Here is a 19,985-nt window from a genome sequence, read left to right as displayed (position 1 = left end):
TACCCATGTTTCTAGTCACCATTCCTAGCAGTTAGCCCAGGGCCTGCCCCAGAAAAAACCCTCAAAAAACATTTATTAAATGAAAGGAAGAGAGAGAGGGAAGGAAGGAGGCAGGGAGGGAGAGAGGAGTTTTCTGTGCCTCAATTAAAGACTCCATGTAGTAAACCACAAGCATTTCAAAGATGTTGATTGACCTCTTAAACTAGGATGAACATGAAGAAAATAAAACCATTACAAGCATTAGAGGATTTATTGGCTGAGCCTGGCTGCTTTTCGTATTAGTCCCTATGTTTTCCTTTTACTGGAACCACAGGACCAAAGTTTGGGGCATCGGGGGAGACAGGAACTGACAGAAAAGGAAAAAATAAAGGAAGGAAGGGGAGAAGAAAAGACAGACAGGAAGAATAAAATAGAGAGAGGGAAGAGGGGGGATGGAGGATAGGAAGAAGAGTTCAAGAAGGGTGGGAGGAACCCACCTAAGCCTGATAATTCTCAACGAGGACGGAAAGTAAATAATGCAGGATCATTCTGCAAGCCCACACTGAAACACACAAACCCCACTACGCCCAGGAGCTGGCATGGTATGGGCCCATGACAGGCCATTAAATGGAAGCTAGACAGAAAATATGATCCATGGAATTAAAGGCCTTAGAAGGAGGCTTACTCTGAAGCAAAAAGAAGGAAACAAAGATCAGGGCTGACATGGGGAGGGAGTAGAAAGAGTGGGGAATGTGTCACGCCCTTCCTCTGCCAGGAGACCTCTGTCTTCCCCTGTGGCTATGATGACAATATGAAGGGATGTTTATTGCTAACATAGCAAAATGTGGTCCAGTGGCCAGGAGTTTCCCTGGCATGATTCATTCATGTTCTGAGCAAATGAACAAGAGTTTGCACTGTTGGAGGGGTTGTGGCACACATAAGGTGGTGCGGCGGAAGTGCGGGGATGTGGCTGCTCGAGTCAGCAGTCGCTGGAGGCAGGTACAGATGCTGCACACTGATGGAGTCCCTGCAAAATCCCCATCTCTCAACTTAGGTTCTGGGAGCCCAGGGGAAATGCAATGTGGACCTTGGTTTTACTGTAAAGAATAGCAAGCATGTGTATTCTCTTGGGAATGGCAGATGGCCTCAAGCCAGCAACTCAGATGCTGCTTTTTAAGCAAGGAGGAGTTTACAAAAAGATAGGACTACAAGCAAAAACAACAGAAAGGATGACTGCAAAAAGGAGGGAGAATTGCTAAGGTAGCAACTTGGGGGGTGAGATGCCTGGTGAAATGTCTGAGGGGAAATCAAGTCAACCTCCTCCACCAACTCCACTCCTATGCCCCCATGCCTAGGCAGTTTCTTCCTGCTGGGACCATTCATTCAGTGCTAGAACTCACACAACCCTTTCTGACAGGCATACAGGGATAATTTACTGACTCATGTAATTGAAAAGCCCAAGGATTAAACGGCATCAGGCATGGCTGGATCCAGGAGCTCATGAAGTGCTATCAAGACTTTCTCCCTCTGTCTCTTGGATCTGTTTCCGTCTGTGCTGGCAGGATGTCTCCAGTCCTGATAGGGGTGGTGGCAGCCATCCCTGCCTAAGGGGTGCTTCTCTTTCCCGATAGTTTCCAAAAAATCTCAGGCCTGAGTCTTATTGGCCACGGTTGGGACACGTGCCATCCGCAGAGCCAGGGATAAGGAGTGAGTCCCAGCCAGATCGAGGTGTTAATAGCCAAATGATGACAAATGGCTATTGTACAGACAAAAACAACAGATGTAACCACAGAAGCTGTGTGGATAGCCACAAGATAATAGCACCCCTCCCCCACGAATTTAAACACAGATGCTGGTTGATAGGGAGGGATGCTGAGGTCAACACACACATTGGTTATTTTCTGAAACAGAGAGAGCTTGGTGGAAAAGATTCCTCTCCTGGCTGGTCTTTGGGAGTTTTCTTGGCAAATCCATTCTGAATCTCCAGAATTAGCAGACCTAGAAGGAGGCATGTGAAGACTTTGCTGGAATGCTGTTCATTCATTCATCACTCTCTCACCTCCTTCTTATTCTTCAACTCTGCCATCTGCCTTCTTCCTATACCTCACAAGGGGAGCTGTCCTTATGAAAATTGCCAATCACTCCTCTCTTGTGGATCCTATGGAATTTTGCTCCTTTCCTTCCTGGGTCTCTCAGGAGAACCTTCTGGAAACATGCCTTACCCATGGCTCTGCTCCCATTCTTCCCAACCTCCCACTGTGAGTACATTTACTCCTGTGCCTTCGGTTTTCATCTCTGTATTGGGTCCCAGTCCAAATTTATAGCCAGGACTACTCTGTGAGTTTTGGTCTCCTGAATCCAAATGCCTACTAGAGCCTTCACTCTTGGATGTCTCCCTGGCATCTGGAACTAAACGTGTCCAAAGCACTGAACCCCTCCTCAGCTCCGTTTCAAAGCTTGCATCTCCTCCATAGTTCCCTGCTGGATGCCTAGGACCACCGTCCACCTGCTTACCTGAACCAGAGACTGAGGACACACAGGCCCAGCCCCCGCCTCAGCCCTACATCCATTTAGTCACTAAATCCTCCTTGGAAATATATCACCACTTCCTGCCAGCCCCACGGCCCTCTAATGCGGCTCTGGCATCAGGATCTCTGCCAGCAATGTCCCAACTGGCCTCCCACTTCCCACGATGTCCACCTCCTCACTCCACATCCTACCACCCACCCTGCAGTCAGATCCTTCCAACACAAATGTGATCGTGCCACTTCCTTAGTGGCTTTCCACCACTCTGAGGGATGAGTCAAACTCCTCCAAGTGACATTTAAGTCCTCCTTCTAACCCAGGTCCTGCCTGCCCCTCCAGCCTACTGACTTTTTGCTACTCATCTCTCACATCTCTCAAACTCTGTGCCCACCATGCTGAATGGCTTGACTCCCACCTTTGCACAGGCTATTCCCTCTGTTTGGGGTGCTCTTCCTCCTGCCTCTTCATTTGGCTTCCCCCCCTCATCCTCCAGGGCTCCTCTTATGTATAACACCCCCCAGGACAACGTCTCTGACTAAGACTAAGCTAAGTATCTCTCCCAATCAATCAACTCTCTAGGGAAGATGGTAGTGGTGTTCAAGTTCTTTTCTTTCTTTTTTTTTTTTTTTTTGAGATGGAGCCTCGTTCTGTCCCCCAGGCTGGAGTGGCATGATCTTGGCTCACTGTAACCTCTGCCTCCTGGGTTCAAGCAATTCTCCTGCCTCAGCCTCCTTAGTTGCTGGTACTACAGGCGCCCGCCACCACGCCTGGGTAATTTTTGTATTTTTAGTAGAGACAGGGTTTCACCATGTTAGCCAGGCGGGTCTCAAACTCCTGACCTCAAATGATCCATCCTCTTCAGCCTCCCAAAGTGCTGGGATTAGATGCATGAGCCACCGCACCCAGCCGTCAAGTTCTTGATGAATAGGAAAGTTTACTGAGAAGAGGAGAGGGAAATCTTTGAGTATATTTTTAGCCAATGAAGACTTTCTTTTTGATACTTACTTTCCAAACAAAAATGTATTAATTTCTTACTCTGAGTCAGCGGTACCTGTGCTGGACACACGTTTGCCAGCAAACAAGACAGACACACGCCTTGCCTTTTAGGAAATTATAATCCAATAGGAAAGACAGATACTAAATTAACAGCTCAGCCAAACTTAATGGGTACTAGCCCTAACTCTCTTGTGGCAGATTGTATTTTCCAAAGATGGTTTCAATATGCTCTCTTTCAATGTGACTAACACTATTCCATTGAGATACAGGGTCTGCATTCCCTGTCCTTGAAACCGGTTGGACTGCTATGACCAATAGAATATTGTGGAAGTGACACTGAGTGACTTTAAGTCAATAAAAGTTTACACCAATCTTTATTTCTCCCTCTCTCTTTTTCTCAGGACTCTCACCTTCGGAATCCAGTCACCATGTTGTGAGGAAGCCCAGACCACATGGAGAGGCCACATATAGAAGTTCTAGCCAACAACTCCAGCTAAAGCCTCAGTCAACAGACAGCATCTACTCATGTGAATGAACAGGTCTTCAGATGAACCCAGCCCCAAGCCTTTGTCCCTTTCAGCTCAGTCCGCAGACACCAAGAAGCATGGAGAAGCATTTGCCCTATCAAATTCCCAATCCACCGAATCCACGAATGATTGTTTTATGCCACTAGGTTTTGGAACTATTTGTTCTGCAGCCATGGCAACTATATTACCTTTCTAGGTTTCCTTGCACAAAAGAACACTGGACTGGAAATAAAGTGAGTGGAATATATTCCCATCTCTTTCCCTTAATAGCTGTTGACACTCACTAGCTGTGTGAACTTGGGCATGTCATTTCTCATCTCCAGGTTCTTTATCCTCCCTCCTGAAAAACAGGGATGGAGTTGGATGATTTCTAAGACCCTAGGAAGCTTGAAAATTGTATCAACAGAGACTCTTTATGGAATGACCCAATTAAAACCATGTCAATTGATATGGCAAGAGGTGAACTTTTTAATTGAAATTCTAGATTTTTTGTTTTATCTTTCTGGGAGGCGAACTCAACTAAAGCCATTAGGAAAGCAAAAGGGCTCCTCTAATGCATAATTCATGAAAGGAGAGTGGGTTTGACCCAACAGGTCATTTGGAATAAAAATGTCTTAAAAATAAAATATGTTATCCCTCCCCTTCTGCCCCCCCACCATCCCTTACACTAGCTAATGGAGGGGAAGAGTGAATTAAACTGGAGTTCAGGTCAAAGGTTTAGTTGATTTATTCCAGAATGGTCATTCCCTCCAGCTGCTCAAGTAACAATAGACATTGCAGATGTTCAGGCAGTTTTGTCCCCACCCTAGGGCCCTTGTCCTGAGTGATAAGGCCCCTCCTCCTTCCCTGGGGAGATGACCTCATTTTCTAATGGCCTGCCCAATTAGGAAGCATATGAGTCTAGCGAGAAGACACCTTGTCTGCTTCAAAAGCTTTGGGGAAATTCCCCAAAGGGCCAACCTGTTTCACAGAGGCAAAGGGAAAAAAAGTAGACAGCCTGTAATTAGTATAATAACCTGTTCAGATTCCACCTGCCTGTGATTTCCCCAGCTTGTTCAGCCATTCATGTATTCATTCACTCAGGCAACAAATATTTACAGAGCAGCTGTGATGTGTAAGCCCTGGTGATAAGACAGGTCCCCCAGAAGAAGCTAACGATTTGTGTGCAAGCGACTGATTAAGGAAGTGCTCCCAGGGGTGTCTGGCAGGGGGTGGGGGTGGGGGGAGCAGGACAGGGAAGGGAAGACTCCATTCAAAGGTTGATTTCAAGCAAAGTCCAGGCCTCAGCCTGATCCTTCAGCAAGCTCTGGAGTGTAAAGTATGCCTCAGAGGTTGTCCCAATTCAAAGCAAAGGTGCTAGGCTTTCAGACTTCTGCATCAGACAATTATGGGTAAAGGCTGCCCTGGTAGAAATGTAAATCCCAGGCATTTCTGACGCTGCATATGCAGGCAAAGGGGTTCCAGGAGCCTGTGTACAGTATTTTTTCTTCTTTTTTTTTAAGCCACAGGTACATGCTAGTAGAAGTAAAACAACCAAATAGCCGGGGGCAGACCTTTTCCCACTCTGCCAACCTCTATATATTAGCATTATCTTGCTTCATGGTTGCAAGATGGCTGCAGCCGCTCCAAACTTCCATCCTCTTACAACAATATCCAAAGGCAAAAAGGGTTGGGCAGGCAGCTAGCCCCACCCCTACAGATCTGACTTGCCAGAGAGGAACACTTCTCCAGTACACTTTGCATTGTGTCCTCTTTGTCAGAAGTGGGGCAATGCACCCTTTTATTTTTTCAGACAGAGTCTCACTCTGTTGCCCAGGCTGGAGTGCAATGGCACGATCTCAGTTCACTGCAACCTCCGCCTTCCAGGTGCAAATGATTCTCCTGCTTCAGCCTCCTGAGTAGCTGGGATTACAGGCGTGTGCCACCATGCCTGGCTAATTTTTGTATTTTTAGTAGAGACAGGGTTTCACCATGTTGGCCAGGCTGGTCTCGAACTCCTGACCTCAAGTGGTCAGCCCACCCTGCACCCCCACAGTGCTGGGATTACAGGCATGAGCCACCGTGCACAGCCTACAATGCACCCTTTTAAACCAATTCCCACCAAAAGGGAATGAGATTACCATTAATAGTTTCCTGGATTGGGAAGAGGTCACCTTCTGTGAGCATCTTGCCCAGCTCTTGATACCTAGTGGGTATCAAGAGGTGGCCAAAAAACAAAAAACAAAATGAAAAGATACCCGGTGGGTTCTTGTGATCAAGCAAGAAGAGAGGATAGCTTTTGGGTGAACAATGATCCACGTGTGCTACACTGGTCAATCAGAGCACCATGCTGTCTGGGCTATGGTGATTGGTTCAGGATGGACATATTACTCAAGCCAAGCCAATCAGAGTTAGTCTTGGGAATTTTGCTGTAGTCACCAGGAAGAGGAGCTTACTCTTTCCTGAAAGCATCTGGAGCAAGAAACAGGACAGCCATAAAAGCACCATGGGAACCCTGAGAATAAAGCCAACACAAAGAGAAAAACAAAGTGGATCCAAGAGAGGGAAAGAGATCAGATCTGGTTGGCTAATTCAGAACCCCTAAATCCAACCTAGGCTGATGCTAACTCTACCCTTGGGCAGAAAAAAAGTTCCTTTTTGCTAGTTCACCTTGGTTTGGATCTTCTGTTTATTGTACCTAAAAGATTCCTAAGGAGTACAAGTGGCAAACAAGGTAGACAAAGCCTGTGCCCTTATGGAGTTCACAGTCAAAACAGGGAGACAGGTACTGGACAAAGAATTACAAGAACAATCTGGGTTACAAAGGTCAAGTGCAGGGGACACGAAGACCACATAAATAAAGGGGCCAGCCTAGCATAGGAATCGAGAAGAGGGGAAATGTGGTTCAAGCTGAGCTTGAAAGGGCAATGGCTGTTTCCCAGCATTAGACTCCAAAGTTACCCCTGACTTCACAGACGTAGCACGGGACAGGCACTCACTGGGGAAGCCTGCTGTGTTTCGTTAGGACTGTGCAACTGTTCCACACTCCAACTTACCCCTCAGTCTTTCATTCATTCTTCCAACACTGTAATTTATTCAAAAACTGCCAAGAATGATCAGATTTTCTTCCCCCTGCACTCCTGTAAAAGCCTTTAGTTCCGGAGAAAGACTGTGATTTCTTTCATGTTTAGGAGTGTTTTCCTTCTTAATTCCTTCCCTCCCTGTGTAAATTGGAGCAGTCAAATCAGGTCTTGAGGTAGGGAAGGGACCAAAAGAACTCCCAGCCAGGTGCAGGTCATCAGTGAGGCTGAGAGACACTGTAAGTGGGGAAGCCCTGCAGGAAATGTGGACCTTACACTCACCAGAGAGAAAAGTCTCTCTGGCCACTCCCTTCGAACCTCACCCACGGATGTTCTCTGGCATCATGCACTCACCTGGAAGGGAGAAAAGCTCTAGGTCCAAATGTCCCAGTGCCGCTGTGATCTCCGACAAGTCTCTGAGCTTCAATCTCCTAATCTGCAAAATGGAAAAAATACCCTCTGAGTCGTACCTGCCTCAGAGGGCTTGGGTGCATCAAAGGTGATGTTGTGAATAGGCCAGGAAGCACACTCCAACATCCAGTCATGATCCACAGTCTCACACTTCCATTCGACTAGGGTCCTCAGGCCCCATTCTCCAGCGCCAAGCACAGAGACTAAATCTCCCAGTTCTCTTTCTTTGGGGTCCATGCCACCCATACTCCCATCTCATGTCCACCATGACAGCTTCCAGAGCTAGGCCCAGGACACATGTGCTAATTGGAAGGGTCACTGTTGTGGTTTGCCACCTCGGGTTGGAAGACTTGTGCTCACAGGCTGTCACTTTCATGCTGGAGGCTGACTAATCTGCTCCTTCAAGGGTCCCCCTTCACCTTGATTCCAAAATCAAGGAACTTCAGTGGGTTCTTGGACCTTCATCACTTTAGAAGCCACCATCTATCTACCTGGAATGTATTTGAGTAGCAACCCCCTAAAGCCAACTCCGTGGCACATGATGGAAACAGGGCCCATGGAATTGTGCCACCCAGGGTGGGGCACCTGCAAGGCAATATTTCAACATAGTAACTCTGCCAAGCTACCCTTTGGGCCAGTGGGTATCTTTTTTTTTTTTTTTTTTTTTGAGAAGGAGTCACACTCTTTCACCAGACTGGAGTGCAGTGGTGTGATCTCGGCTCACTGCAATCTCCGCCTCCCAGGTTCAAGTGATTCTCTTGCTTCAGCCTCCCAAGTAGCTGGGACTACAGGCATGCATCACCATGCCCAGCTAATTTTTGTGTTTTTTAGTAGAGACGGGGTTTCACCATGTTGGCCAGGATGGTCTCGATCTCTTAACCTAGTGATCTGCCCCACTTTGCCTCCCAAATGCTGGGATTATAGGCATGAGCCACTGCGCCTGGCCACCAGTGGGTATCTTCACACAGCAGGTCAACCTTGTAAAGCAATCTGTGTTAGTCTTTAGTTAGAGATGGGCAGCAGGGTCTGGTCCTGAGACTGAAACCAGCTAGCTGGGTGGCCTTGGGCAGTCATGGCCTCCTCTCCTCAACTGTCCCCAGCTTTCAAACTGTTTCCAAAGCCCTTCAGCCTTTGGAGACAGAAAGGAGACCTTCAGGGGCCTATGGAACCCTGCACACACATCTATCCCCACCTCCCAACTTCAGATACAGCAGCACCACTTTTTAACATTTTAGAAGTTGGATTCTGAATAAAAGTCTGTCTGAAAGAAATTTTCCAAAGAAGGGAAGAAGAGGAGGAATAATTAGGCTAGTGAGTTGCCACAGCCCATTCAACTTTTTTTTTTTTTTTCTTGAGACAGGGTCTCACTCTGTTGCCAAGGCTGGAGTGCAGTGGTGCGATCACAGCTCACGGAAGGCTTGACCTCCTGGACTCAAGCAATCCTTACACCTTAGCCTCTGGAGTAGCTGGGATTACAAGTGCATGCCACCATGCCCGGCTATTATTTTTTCTCTCTTGTAGAGATGAGGTCTCACTGTGTTGCCTAGGCTGATCTCGAACTCCTGAGCTCAAGTAATCCTTTCACCTCGGCCTCCCAAAGTGCTGGGATTACAGGCATGCGCCACTGTGCCTGGTCCCCATCCACTTTTTACACATGATGACTTACCCACAGCTGAGAATCTCAGATATATTTTTGTTCTAATGACTTCAAGAAGACAGTTTTTTCATAGCAGATGCTGAGTAAATGGATCCACTACTTTTTTTTTTTTTTTTTTGAGACTCACTGTGTCACCCAGGCTGGAGTGCAGTGGCATGATCTCTGCTCACTGCAACATCTGCCTCCCGAGTTCAAGCGATTCTCTTGCCTCAGCCTCCCAAGTAGCTTGGACTACAGGTGTGCGACACCACTTCCAGCTAATTTTTGTATTTTTTTGTAGATATGGGGTTCTGCCATGTTCGCCAGACTGGTCTGGAACTCCTGGCCACAAGTGATCTGCCCGCCTCGGCCTCCCAAAGTGCTGGGATTACAAGCATCAGCCACCACGCCCAGCCACTGCTTCTTACCAAAGCATTGAAAGTGGTTCTGACAGGAAAAGATTCTTAAAGTGGTGCTACTTCACTTCAGTGTGTGCGTGGACCACCTGAGGAGCTGGTTAGAACTCCAGATTCCTGAGACCCCGCCCTCTCAGGGTAGTGATTTGAGTTCAGACTTGCAGCTGAGAACCAGGACTGGCGTCCCCTCTACCACCCACCAGCTCTCTCACTGGAGCATGCCAGTTAAACAGTCTGTGCCTCAGCTTTCTCATCAGTGAAATGGGTATAATTATGTACATACCTTCGGATTCATGAGGATTACATGAGTTAGTAAGTGTCAAGCACTTAGAACAACGGCCAGTCCATAAAAAGTGCTCAGTAGGCCAGGCGCGGTGGCTCACACCTGTAATCCCAGCACTTTGGGAGGCCGAGGCGGGTGGATCATGAGGTCAGAGATGGAGACCGTCCTGACTAACATGGTGAAACCCCGTCTCTACTAAAAATACAAAAATTAGCCAGGCGTGGTGGCGGGCACCTGTAGTCCCAGCTACTAGGAAGGCTGAGGCAGGAGAATGGCGTAAACCCAGGAGGCGGAGCTTGCAGTGAGCCAAGATCGCGCCACTGCACTCCAGCCTGGGCAACAGAACGAGACTCCATCTAAATAATAATAATAATAAATGCTCAGTAAATGTGAGTTGTTAGTGATATCAGGGTGGAGCCCAGGAAGCTACATTTTAACCAGCAGCCCTGGGTGATTCGAATGCAGATCTATGGGCTGCACTTGAGGACCTCGGTTCTACAGAACACGAACCAGCCTTCATCATCTGTAAGTGACTCCTTTACCTTTCATAAGAACAAGGAGCTAGGGTCTTCTGTCCCAACCATCTGTGTGCCTCAAAAGGCAGCAGCTATTTTCCCCTCAAATGGAAATAGCTGGTTATTCCAATTAGACATGGAATACATGCTAATTACCCCCCTAAATCAGAAAGGTCAGAGAGATGGAAAGAAAAAACTATAAATAATCCCAAACCCAGAGAAAACTTGTAATGTGTCGTTTCTATGCCTACACACACACACACAAACACACACACACAGAATTTTTTTTATTGTAATCACCCTTTTCCCTTTAATGTGACAGGAACATCTTTCCATGTCAATAAACACAGCCCTGTGATGTTTATTTTAATGCTGCTCACTATTCCAAAGTGTGGACTTATGTAATTTATTTAGCCAAACCCTAATTGTCAGACATTTTGGTTATGTCCTTTCTTTTTTTTTTTTTTTGAGACAGAGTCTTGCTCTGTCTGTCACCCAGGCTGGAGTGCAGTGGCGCAATCTCAGCTCACTGCAAGCTCCGCCTCCCGGGTTCACGCCATTGTCCTGCCTCAGCCTTCTGAGTAGCTGGGACTACAAGCTCCCGCCACCATGCCTGGCTAATTTTTTGTATTTTTAGTAGAGATGGGTTTTCACCTGTTAGCCAGGCTGGTCTTGATCTCCCGACCTCGTGATCTGCCCGCCTCGGCCTCCCAAAGTGCTGGGATTACAGGCGTGAGCCACCGCGCCTGGCCGGTTATGTCCTCTCTTACAGACTGGTAATTGACAATTTCAGGAACATCCGAGTCGCATGTTCCTGTGGCGCCCTGCATGTTTCCTTCAGTAACAACACATGTAGATTTTGTTCAGTGTTGGTCTCCTTTGGAATGCAGAAATCTCTGAGGGATCGGGGCTGTGCCTGCCTAAGCCCACCCTTTGCACAGAGCCTACGCAACGAAACAGGTTAGAAATGATCTGGAGTTTATGCTGTCAATTCAGAGGCACCAGGTGCAAACCCAGCTCTGCCTGCAATTAGCTCTGGGCTGTGAGCAGTGAATTAACCTTGGAAGGCTTCAGTTTCTCTGTCTGTAAAATGGAGATGGTGACATGGCATCTCATGGGGTCACCCTGAGCAGCCTGTGAGATAATGCATGTGACATCTTACATGGTGCCCAGCACCTGTTAAGTCTCTGTTACTTACCAAGCACTTACCAAATATTTAATGAACTAAAATATAAATAAGTACATTTGCACATTAGTCAAAATTCCTTAGGATCAATGCCTAAGATAAGAAGGGTTATACTTCTTAAAGACTTTTAATTCATGTTATCAAATTCTCCTCCAGGAATGCTGTGACCTCCACAAAATTCTGGTTCCTCACCGCCCCATAAGCCCAGGGAGGGGGAATCTGTGCTAATTGTTCCCTCTCTTTGATGAGGGAAAACACAGGAGGCTGGGGGATGGAGGGAGTTCAGGAGGTCATTTACGTAAGGCTGACTTGAATTGTATCTTTTTTTTTTTTTTTTGAAACAGCTTCTCGCTCTGTCACCCAGGCTGGAGTGCAATGGTGTGACGTCAGCTCACTGCAACCTCCGCCTCCCAGGTTCAAGTGATTCTCCTGCCTCAGCCTCCCGAGTAGCTGGGATTACAGGCGCCTGCCACCACACCCGGCTAATTTTTGTATTTTTAGTAGAGACATGCTTTCACCGTGTTAGTCAGGCTGGTCTCCAACTCCTGACCTCAGGTGATCCACCCACCTCGGCCTCCCAAAGTGCTGGGATTACAGGTGTGAGCCACTGTGCCCAGCCTGAATCACATCCTTTTAAGGAAGAGTGAGCGGGTGATGTGGCAGAGAGGCAGCCACCCTTTCTGTGATACATCAATCACATCAGACTTGCCTGGACATTGAAGTCGAGTCTGCCCAAGTGCATCAGCAGGACATTTAGGCATCTCTATGCTGGACCCCAGACCCTGTGCCCGTGGGCAGAGAGGCCTGTCTTGCAGAGGGCGAGGGAAATGCCTGCGACCAGCCAGCATCAGGCAGCCCTTTACAGGGAGGACTGAGGTCCCTCACTGCTGATCCTTTGGGCCTCCCCTTGATCTGGAGCCCAGGCTTCCTTCTGAGGCCTTTCTCCTCCCCCAGCTGTGACCAGCTGTGTCTGTTTTTCAGCGGCCAATGGCTAATTCCAGGATTACACTTTCTAAGTTGATGTAATGTAATATCCAGAGTGTAAAAGCTTTGCTTCCAGCCGTGAAGCATGGGGAATTTCTCCAGGGGCTGGAAATCGCATTCAGGCTGTGGAAGGGCATGGGTGAACCACTAAACCTTTTCATGACACACGGCTCCGTGAAAAGTGGAGGAAAATCTGGGCTGAGAGGTATAAACTCTATCGCAACATGTTTTCAGCTCCCGAGGAATTGAAAAATCCATCCTTAGTCACGTTCTCTAAATGTGTGGAGAAAGGATGGGGGACATTTCTTCCAAGCGGTGTGACATTCTCTCCCCAAAATTTCGGCCACAGAGCACATTTAGGAAAAGGGATTTGGGGAGCATAAAAAATGAGCATTTTCAAAAGAGGGAGCTATTTTCAGCAAAATAATTTCAACCCACAGAGTAGCCTTTTTTAGGGGTGTTTTTTGCCTTCTCACTTGAATAATAATAGCATTTTCCCCAGTTTTTTTTTAAAAAAACACCTTAGGCATTCAGAGACATGTAAGTCTATGAAAAAGATATTAGTAATAAAAATCATAATAAGAGTCATTTATTTTTATTTTTGTAAAGACACAGTCTTACCATGTTGCCCAGGCTGGTCTCGAACTCTTGGCCTCAAGTGATTTGTCTGCCTCGGCCTGCCAAAGTGCTGGGATTACAGGCACGAGCCACCGTGCTTGGCCAATAGTCATTATTTATGAAGCACCTAATCTGTTTTAGGTAGTTCATGACAATGTTCATATTAATTAAACCTCTATATAACCTTAGCCCTATGACCAAGGCAACATTATCCATATTTTGTAGAAGAGGAAACCAAGCTTAAAGAGGGAAAGCCATTTGGTCAAGGTAGGATAATAGTTTTCTCCCATCCAAGTACTAACCAGGCCAACCATGCTTAGCTTAGCTTTGGAGATGAGATGAGATCGAGTGCCTTCTGGGTGGTATGGCCACAGACGGATAACATTTTTCCAACCTTTTATTAAAGTGCACCTCAGAAAAATATACACATTGTCAGGAAACAGCTGGATGGATTTCACCAAGTGAACACATCGTGTAACCAGTATCTCAGCCAAGAAACAGGACGTCCCTTCCACCCCTCTCCTGAGCCCTCCCATCCCTTAATTCCCAAGGGTGACTACCGCCCTGACTTATACCATCCACTCACTTTGCCTGTTTCAAAATCCACATCCATGGAATCATACCGTGTTTACTCTCTTACCTGTAATGTCCTTCCTGCAACATGGTGTTTGCGACAGTCACACGTGTTGTTGCGCGTAGCACTCGTCTTACTCATTCTGGTTGCAGCATGAATTCTGTGGTGTGGATGCCCGTTCTGGAGCTGCCGGGCCTGTGGGTTGTTCCCAGTTGGTGGCTCCTACAAAAGACACAGCTATGAACCTTCTCAGGCATTTCTTCTCGTGTATTTAGAGGGGAAACGTATGTTCAGCTTTAGGAGATTCTGCTTTCCAAAGGTGGTCGTCCAATTTACACGCCCATCAGCAGCATCTGAGAATCCCAATTATTTGCCTCATTATTTGCAAATAAGCAAATAAGCAAATCCTCAATTATTTGCTTATTTGCCTCATTAGAATTTGGGATTGAGGCCGGGCGCGGTGGCTCAGGCCTGTAATCCCAGCACGTTGGGAGGCCAAGATGGGAGGATCACGAGGTCAGGAGTTCAAGACCAGCCTGGCCAACATGGTGAAACCATGTCTCTATCAACAACACAAAAATCAGCCAGGCATGGTGGCAGGTGCCTGTAATCTCAGCTACTTGGGAGGCTGAGGCAGGAGAATCACTTGAACCTGGGAGGCAGAGGTTGCAGTGAGCCAAGATCACCCCACTGCATTCCAGCCTTGGCAACAGAGCAAGACCCCCATCTCCAAAAAAAAAAAAAAAAAAGGAACTCGGGATTGTCTAACTTTTTGTTTTAGCCATTCTGCTGGAAGGATATTGGATATAGCTTTTAAGTTGAGGAATCGGGCATCAAACCCAAATTTTCTAGCCTGGTGCCTGGCCTAGTGCCCCGTGCTTGGTGGGTGCTCAGGGGTATTTGCTGAATTGATGAATGAATGACCCCAAAGCTCACAGTTGTTCTTTACATTATTCTGCTGTTGCCTCCACCTCAGTCCCAGACTCTCCATATCACAGGCTCCAGCCCCTCCTCGAAAACAAACAGCTCAGCGGCCTGATATAACACCTCCGGTCTCTAAGACTTGCAATCAGTATAAAAAGAAGCCAAGGGGAGCCAGGAGTTGTTTCGGGGGCCATGGGCTGTGGAACGCAGGCACAGCTGGGAATGGTGCCTACCGGCCTGCTGATCGAACAAATTTCCCACGGGCTCCACCAGCGTCCAGGAGATCAGCAGCCCAAGTGTTTCCCTCGGCACAGGCCTGGCTGCCCCACCACTGGGCGAAGAAAAGCCTGCGAAGCAAAAGGAGAAAGGGAAAACAAGAAGGAGGCTGTGCAAACAGCCTGATCCATGTGCACTAACATCTTCCAGGAGAGAAGGGCGGGGCACGACATGCAGACGGAGAAGAGGCCTCTTAATTCCCTCGCCAGCCCCACGGGTTCACTAGGGCAACTTTTTTCAGAGGAAATCTAATAGATTACCCTTCCAATTTTAAACACCCTCATGAGAACAGGATTAAGTATGATTAAGATAATTCTATTTATTGGGAAAAAGAGAGCATTGCCCAGGGCCCACTGCCCCCCAGTGTATATGGTCTGAGTGCTTCCTTCGCTTTGCTCTTTCGTTATCCTGCTGGCAAAGTCTAGCAGAGGAATGATAGCAGTAATAGTTAGCATTTTCGAGTGCTCATGTGTACGAGGCCCTGCCTCAAGCACTTTGCTGGAATTTCTTTTTTTTATTTATTATTATTATTATTTTGAGACAGGGTCTTACTCTGTCAGCCAGGCCGGTGTGCAGTGGTGTAAGCATAGCTCTCTGCAGCCTCAACCTCCCAGGCTCAAGTGATCCTCCTGCCTCAGCCTCCTGAGTAGCTGGGACTACAGGTATGCACCACCACGTCTGGCTAATTTTTAAATTTTTTGTAGAGATGGGGGTCTCGCTATGTTGCTCAGGCTGGTCTCAAACTCCTAGGCTCAAGTGATCCTCCCACCTTGGCCTCCCCAAAGCTCTGGGGTACAGGCGTGAGCCACCGTGCCTGGCCAAGTTACCTCATTTAAAATTTGCTAAAATCCTAGAGGGTAGGGACTATTCTTGTCCCCATTTAAAGGTGAGGAGAGTGGAGCTTCAAGTGGTAATCTTTAAAGATCAAACAACTGGTTAGCTATTGGTAAAGGAATAACTCAAACCCTGGTGTTTCAGGTATCTATTGCCGTGTCACAAATTACCCCAAAACTTCATGGCTTAAAACAACGACCACTTGGGTAGGGATCAGCTCTATGCAGGATCACCCAGGTCATTTGGTGGCCTTCAGCGGTCAGAGGGGCTCAGTTGAAGGATCCAACACAGCTCCTCTCACGGGGCTGGTGCCATCGCAGGGGGTGGCAGGGTGGGCAGCCCAGCTGGGACTGTTGCCTGCAGTGCCCAGGGGTGATCTCCCACAGCAGTCTCAGGGTAGTTAACCTTTTCACAGGGCAGCTCAGGGCTGCAGAGAGGGGCCCGGGGAGAGCAAGTGGGGACCGCCTCAGGCCCGCGTCCACAGACTAGCAAAGCAACACCTTGAGGCTGTCAGAGCCTGGCCAGATTCAAGGAGACAGGACACCAGCCTCTCAATGGGAGGAGGATCAAAGCGTTTGCAGCCATTTTTACCACGTTTTGTTTTTGTTGGATTCCAGAGCTGTCAGTGGTAACCACAAACAGATACTGCTTCACTGGTCTTTGCTGAGCACCCCCTCTGTGCCAAGCATCTGACACATTTATATATCCTGTTTTACTCATTCCTAAAAGCAAGAAAGAGAGGGAGACAGAGAAGGAAGGACAGGAAAGGAAGGAAGGGAGAGGGGAGGAAACCTAGGAGGCACAGATTTCTGCCCCTTCATAGATGAAGAAACTGCAGCTGGGAGAAGTGAAGTCCCTTGTCCAAGACTGCATGGCTAAGTGAGGGTCAAAGTCAGGACTCCAAGCCCCTGTTCTTCCCTCCTTCCTGTGTCCTTCCTTCTGGGTCCAAAACCCTCTCCCTGGCAAGTCTGTGGCTATACTTTTCCCAGTTCCCAAACACAGCCCTGGCGTATGAAGGGTGTCCCTGGGGCCTTCACCCTTGCTTAAAGAAACCCCAGGCCAGGTGTGGTGGCTCACGCTTGTAATCTCAGCACTTTGGGAGGCTGAGGTGGACAGATTGCTTTAGCTCACAAGTTCGAGACCAGCCTGGGCAGCATGGCCAAACCCCATCTCTACTAAAAATACAAAAATTAGCCAAGTGTGGTGGCACACGCCTGTAGTCCCAGCTACTCGGGAGGCTGAGGCACAAGAATCACTTGAACCCAAGAAGCGGAGGTTGCAGTGAGCCAAGATCATGCCACTGCACTCCAGCCTGGGTGACAGAGTGGGACTCTGTGTCCAAAAACACAAAACAAACAAAAGAAACCCCAGTTGCCAGAAAGGGCTGCCCCAAAAACGGTGCTAAACAGTTTTCTTCTCTCAGGGACAGCTCTGGTTTTTTCAAAGGGAAATGAGTGATTACAGGAGTCAGATCAGATGGCCGGAGAAGGTTCCCCTCCATCTGTCCACCCTGAAGGCCCAATTTCCTTAAAACCCTCTGCTGGGACATTGAAACTACAGATGCCATTCAGAAACAATAAATATATATGACTCCCAATGGTTCTCCAATGCAGCGGGCAACTTCAAAGATGTGTATGCAGGACAAGGAAAACAGCTGACTAAAGCAAGGGGCTTTCGGTGCACCATCTCTCATCCTTCCCAAGCTGACATATCATGAGGCACGGCCTTTTCAGGAACTGTTTATTGCTGTAACGTGTCAGCCTGGGTAACAGAAAGCAGGCGAGGAAGGCTTCATTACAAAAAGGAATCTTTTCATGATACTTTAATTCTCTCATTTTCTTTCCTGACAACAACTCACACACATACACAAAAATGTGAATTTAATTTTGGGCTCTCGAAATTGCTGCAAACGTGATTACTTAATCCCCCTTGGTTCAATCTTAGAATGTTGACAATTTCCTGCTAAGATTCTGGAGGCAGCAACAGAAAGTTGACAGTGTGAGTTCTAGAGATAGCCTGTCTGCCTTAGAATGCCCTCAGTCCTCAGCAGCCAGGGGAGGGAGGTGGGAGGAGTGGGTAACTTATGCCCTGTGCCTCGGTTTCCTCATACCTAAAACGGAGAGGGCAGCAGAAACTCCCTCCCAGTGCTGCTGTGAGAGTTAAATGAGGCAAACATGAAGCGAGCTTCACACAGTGCCTGGCATTTACATACTAAGTGTTCATGCTTATTAAACATTAGCTAATTGCACATCATGAGAAAAGTAGCCAAAAGAGCTCAGATATCTAAAGTCACATACACCATATGTATAAGGGCATGCCTCTGTGTAAAAATGACCAAGTATAAATGCCTGTCAATCTTTTTTTTTAATTAAAAAATTAATTTTCAGGCTGATGTTGCTGTAAATTTAAAAATAAAATAAAAAATAAAAAATGTATGTATTTATTTAGATACATGGTCTTGCTCTGTTGCCCAGGCTGGAGTGCAGTGGTACAATCACAGCTTACTGCAGCCTCGAACTCCTGGGCTGAAATGATCTTTCCGCTTCAGCCTTCCGAGTAGCTGGGACTACAGGCGCACACCACGATGTCTAGCTTGTCAATTATTCTTAAACTTTCTAATTATTACAAAACTAATTTGCTTATTGTGAAAAAATGTTTTAAACATAGAAAAGTAGGAGGAAAAACTAAACATGACCTATCATACAACTACCTTCAGATAAATATTTTTAACATTTTGGCGTATATACTTCCAATTGTTTTTAGTGTGCATAAATATATTTAATTTTTTTCATTAAGTACTTGCTTTTTTAATAACTTTTTTCTATTCACTAATGATATAAATATAGTCCCCTGTCATTAAGCATTTCTAGGCAGCATCATTTTTAATGGCTGTGTGGTCTTCACCTGAAGCAGGACAGGTAGTCAAGGAAGTAACCATGTCCTCAGGACGCAGCAACAGTGGGGACCTACAGTCAACACAATCAGCCCCAGCATCCTCACTGTAGTCAAGCTCATTCAAGCAAAGCGCTCCCCAGTTGGGAATTTCCCCTGTAGGGAGCATGCGCATTTTGATTTTACCTGTCCTCAGCAAACGTCTGACCCTTTGCTCAATATAAGCGTAAAAAACACACTTCAGGCGGAGATTTTTTTTTTTTTTTTTTTTTTTGAGACGGAGTGTCGCTCTTTTGCCCAGGCTGGAGGGCAGTGGGGCAATCTCGGCTCACTGCAACCTCCATCTCTCAGGGTCAAGCAATTCTCCCTAGGATAAATTCCTAGAAATAAAGGTCAAAAGTTCTCCACATTTTTAAGCTTACATATAGGTCCATGGCATCGTTCCAAAAGGGTACATCACTCCCACCAGTGGTGAATCAATATTCTTTTCCACCCCTGCACATTCCTTCCTCAATTCTTTCAATGATTTTTTATTGAGCACCTACTATTTCAAGTCACTGCTAGAGATGACTAGAATAAGCCTTTTTCCTCTCTATGTTCCATCTCCAAGGATCTCCTATACTCAACTCTGAGGCTATGGCTTCAGTCCGGCCCCTTCATCTCCCTATTTTACTGTCAGAGAAATGGGGACCGTCTGATAAGTGGAACAGGGTTGGAGACAGAGCTCCAGTCTCTGAGACTGCAAAGGGCCCACTCCTTCTGCCCTTCAGCCAGGAACGTGGCAGTCCAAATCCCCCTTCCTTACTGCTCTTGTGTCCTCAGTGCCTTGATCTGCTTTTCTGGTCCAAGTTTTCTTCCTAAATGTTTGGCAAGAGCGTATAACCCAAACAAGAAGAAGGTTTCAACTCAAACACCAACATGGTGGTTTAGTAGTGATAACCTGGATCACTGGATTGAGGAGGACTCTGAGGCTATGTCTGAGGCCAGCTGGAAGATTGCTGTGATTGACTGGTGATGTCTGCCACAGACACAGGCATGGAGACTAATGATAAGTATACCTGTCAATTCTGTTATTTACTCTGCTTCCAGCTTCTGCTCTCCTTAGAACAGACCCTCCTAGATTCATGTGCCATTCTCCTGTACTTCTTTCCTTTGCTCCTTCCTTCTTCACATTCACTCCACACACTTTCTCTTTTTGTTTCTTTACCTCACACGTTTGTCATCTCAGTAAATCTTGTTTTCTATAGATTGCACCCTCCTTGTATGAAGCTTGCCAGGAGTGCTCACTCATGCTCTCTGCCTCTCTGCTTCTGCAGTTCATCCATTAAGTTTATCCCCCTCTGTGTTGC

Source organism: Symphalangus syndactylus, chromosome 21 (assembly GCF_028878055.3).
Source record: "Symphalangus syndactylus isolate Jambi chromosome 21, NHGRI_mSymSyn1-v2.1_pri, whole genome shotgun sequence".
In the NCBI taxonomy this organism is placed as follows: Eukaryota; Metazoa; Chordata; class Mammalia; order Primates; family Hylobatidae; genus Symphalangus; species Symphalangus syndactylus.
Note: the sequence above shows the minus strand (reverse complement) of the source record.